This window comes from Vidua macroura, chromosome 5 (assembly GCF_024509145.1).
Source record: "Vidua macroura isolate BioBank_ID:100142 chromosome 5, ASM2450914v1, whole genome shotgun sequence".
Classification (NCBI taxonomy): domain Eukaryota; kingdom Metazoa; phylum Chordata; class Aves; order Passeriformes; family Viduidae; genus Vidua; species Vidua macroura.
This window is the reverse complement of record NC_071575.1, coordinates 25,827,191-25,831,434: the sequence shown is the minus strand read 5'-3', so window position 1 is coordinate 25,831,434 and position 4,244 is coordinate 25,827,191. Positions and strand designations below refer to the sequence as shown.

The 4,244-nt window shown below is 41.2% G+C and overlaps 1 long non-coding RNA gene across 1 annotated transcript; it reads left to right on the top strand.

Annotated features, from left to right (window-relative positions):
• Positions 1 to 2,157: 2,157 nt before the first annotated feature.
• LOC128807824 (uncharacterized) lies at positions 2,158 to 3,256 on the top strand. The gene is made up of 2 exons (XR_008437291.1): positions 2,158 to 2,235; positions 3,057 to 3,256. It is a non-coding gene; the product is annotated as an uncharacterized LOC128807824 (long non-coding RNA).
• The last annotated feature ends 988 nt before the right edge of the window (positions 3,257 to 4,244 follow it).

Genomic DNA, 4,244 nt, shown 5'->3' with positions numbered 1-4,244 from the left:
TTTTTTAAAAATATCCCCCTTTTGGTTGAGGAAAAAATAGAGGGCAAAAATCAGCAACTGTGGACCTTTGAAGATCTACAGATGAGCAGGATATGGCATGCTAATAGGTAGATAAGGAAAAAAATAAGCACGCTACCTAATTTTAGGCACCTAATTTAGATTAGGAGGCTTATCTTGTTAGGTTTTTGTTAGGAGGGTGAGAGATAGCCAGAGTTCTCCTCCTAAGGCATCAGATGCTCAAAGTCATCATCTGGCAAAGCCTGCTTCCTTCTCATAAAGCAAGCTCAGGGAGATGTGCCATCCATGTTGGGTGGGGGATTCTGCTAATGTGAGTGCACCCCCGGTGGGTTTATTTTGAAGGGAAAGATGTGAGCTTGCGGACCCCAAGTTGGGCAACTCCCGAGAGACTCCCCTGGCAGGGGAGACCCTCCTGGAGCAGTTCTGTGTCAGGAACGAGAGACACATTGGACTTTTTCAGTCTTCAGTTTCTCTTTATTGTTATCTTATTAAAACTTCAGCACACTGTCTACACCAGACTCTGCATGCAAGAAAAACAGCACAAAAATAGCTAACAATCTTTTGTTACAAAGCTTTTTAAGTTTAATTAAACCCTAAGCTACTTAATTAAGAAGTGGCACTTAAATTATTTTCTTTTTTAATTTAATAACTGACCTCTAAAAACTTATAATGTAGATTTTTCTTCTCAATTATAACACTACCTAAACTTAAAAAGAAGAAGAAAAAAAAAAAAAAGAAGAAAAAAACTCAAAACAACACTTTATATCTTCTATTTTAAACTCATTTATAACATATTAAAAATCTTAAAACTTAAGTTTCTCACTCATATGATATACTACACTACTTTTTATAATTTTTATAAACTATTTCACACTTTTTTAGTTTTTAGTTTACTTTGGAACTTTAGAAGTTTTTTCTATAAATGAAGGTCAAAGTTAGAGTTCCCCTGGGGGTCAAAACACCCCAAGGCAGACAGAGAAATATTCTCAGTGCCCTAAGTTTCTACAGAAAGAGAAACACTCATGAGGTTTATAACCTATAGTAATTAGAGAAGAAAAGTCTCCACATTTTGTTTGCTGGTTATGTGCAAGTGAATAGTCAGTTTTGCTGATGTTTGTGCATAAGAGAGATTCTGAAACATGACTAATTTGATGCATATGCTTTGTCTTGCCATGATAAATTAGAACCTTTCCATACCCAGGAGCTGAGCTGTAGCTCTTCTTGATTTAAAGTATGTTATGCTGCCTTAATTGCACCATTTATCACAACTTTCTGGTGCTTTTTAATTTTGCTTTTTACTGTGGATTCTCTAACCCAAGTAAATGATGCTACAGCATTCAGGAAACTTGGAGGGCATTCAAGGCAGCACGTCATCAGCTCTCTGAAAGATATTCTATGAACACCAAAGTTGTAGGACCTTGAAAAAAGGCCATTGGCTTGAAGAGCTTGGAAATCTGTGGGACAGAAGCACCTAAAGGTATGTAGGGTTCTGATTCTGAGTTACTGAAGGTGTTGTGCCCCTGGGCCAATGGTGTCCAGATCTGTCTTTTAGAATTAGGGGAAAACCCTAAAGAAAGGAAACAGAGCCCTTGAAGGAGTATGTTACAGAGCTGCATTTTCTACTGATTTCTATTACTCTCCTTCCTTGAAGACTTAGAACCAGAACTTAGTTCAGGTTAGAAGGGAGCTTAGGAGATTCCTAGTCAACCTGCTGCCCAAAGCACAGCCAGCTCAGAGATCAGAGAAGATGGCTCAGAATTTTATCCAGCCTGTCTTTCTGTAGGATGGGCAGGGGAAATTCGAGGGTAACAGAATAGCTTGGTTGGCCTGTGTGGGCAGAGATAATTAGGAGGGCAGGTGCTTGACTTGTTCAAATGTGATAATGGCAATAATCTTCAATGAAGTGGCTCTGCTTCCAGCAGAGCATAATTAGCCTTTGCATTTGAAAGGAAATGATCAGGAAAAGCAATAAGCATTAGGCAGGAGTCCCACTACCATGTAGTTTCTAACTCTGGAAACCACAGCTTGCTTCAAGGAGTGTTGGCTTCAATTGCAAGGGTATGTCACTTCCTCAGAGCAGGCCAAAAGCTGAAGCATGAACTGCAGAGTTCTGTGGCATCACAAACTATAGAGCTGTGGGGGAAGGGAAGGTGTAAAGGGAGAACCCACATGAGAAACCAGTGGCTGTTTGGACTGCCAAGTGTCAGCAGGTGTCTGGTACGTTCTACTTGCTGAGGAAAGTAGGAGGCTTATTGTTCACAGGAGAAAAGAAGTATCTCTCTGACAAAAGATCTAAGCATGGGAGAACCAGATGGATGGAGGGACCTCCGAGGTTTCAAGGAGATGGGTTGTGACCCCCATGTTCTTTCCTAAGAAGACAGAGCATATTGGTGAAGGAGAAAAGGCAAGACAGGGAAATACTGGCTTTTGAGGGTTGTGAAAGGCACTTAGTGGCATTTACTTTGTGCTACTGTCAGGGAAAGCATAGGCACATTCCTGACCCTGAAACTGCTCAAAATGTAGCATAAAGATGCACAGGCAACACAACTGTGGTCTCCAGTTTCGCTATCAGACTTCACTTCTTCGCAATGATCCCTCTGTGAGAGGTGCAGGTACATACTGAATATACTTTTATAATTGGTGTAAAGTTTATTTGTACAATGTATTGCCTCTCTGTGGATGTACTGAAAAGCTAGATAGGAGACACCGGGCGGTGGGAGGGTCTAGATAACAATGTGGCATTGAGGAAGAGGGGATGCATAGATATGGGCAAGTTTAGGGAGGGACGGAGGGAGAGGGAAGGTGAGTGCGGGCAGCGCGAGAGCGGCTGTGCCGCTGTCCGCGGTGCTGAGCGCTCCCCACCGGGGCTGCCTCTGCTGTCTTCTTCCATCGTCTAAAAAAGATGGGCTGCTCTATAATCTTCCTGCCTATAACATCTCTGTGTCATTTTGCAAATGGTGTGGCCCGCTGGAAACCAGGGATTTTCACCGTGGCAGGTAACTCTGAATATCTCCACCACGTTTCCTCTTTCCTCACAGAAAGCTGCTATTATGGAAATAACTGTCTGCTAAGCTGAGCACAGTGGGGAGTTCTCAGGAAGATGATTCTTCTGAACATGCCTGTGAAATGCTGCTGAAAATGGCTACACCAAAGCAAGGAGCAACTCCTCTCATACCATCCCAGCACATCAACTGACAGAGTTGCAAAACCTGAATCCTTAAAATCCTGACTGAATTGATGTAGCTTAGCTTTTGTATGCTCTTGATTACAATACTTGATTGCCTAGAACTGCTCACAGTACCTAAAAATATCTGATATATTCAAACTATCAGCAACACATCCAGCATATAGTACTGAGTGCCACCCACTGGCTTGAAATATTTTTTTCACCATGTGCCTGACTTGCTGCAGGAGCCAAAAAGCAGGAGACAGACAGTTAGGAATGACATTGAAAGGAAGAGTCTCCCTCATTATTTAACATGCTGAATTTGTTTAGAGTTCAAAATTTTGTAGTACTAAAAGCTCTTTGTGAGGTGTGATTGTTTAAATGGGTTCTCTGATGGTGTTGAAGTGCTGCTTTGAGTCCAGCAGTTCTATAGGTTTTATTACGTATTTCTGTCATGATGCTCCATGTTGGGCTCAGCTGTACCATTCTATAGGTGAGTAGCATTTAGAGATTTAAACTTTTTAGAATATGATAGATTTGTTTTTCACTTGAATGTGTCCTTGGATTTCTTCTGACAGAGTATGTATGGCTGTCAGGCTTACAATCTCAACACCCAGCATCACCTTGGTTTCCTAGGCCAACTGAGCATCCAAGGAAGGAGTATGTGAAAGCAGAAGATCCTAGATCTCTAAACACATGCTTTTTGATGCTGTAACTTCTATCAGTCATCCCTTTTGGCACCTTTCTGAAAAGCCACTGTTAGTAGTCTAGGACACTTTTCCCTTCTGTTCTTACGTTTATCTTGCATTGGGTCCTGTTTCAGTTTAATTCAGGGAATGACAGAATGCCTTTATTCAGAACAGCAAAGCCTTGGCTGTAAGAGTCACAATGTTGATTTGCAGCTTTATATAATAGCTTTATTTCTGTGTGTGTTGTTCCTTGCACTTGCAGGAAGGACATGATGTTTCATCTACAACAATATTACTTTCAACATAAGGACTGTCCTCAGGAGTATTGTTAGCATGGGATGTTTTTGTGTTATATATTAGATTTCATGTGA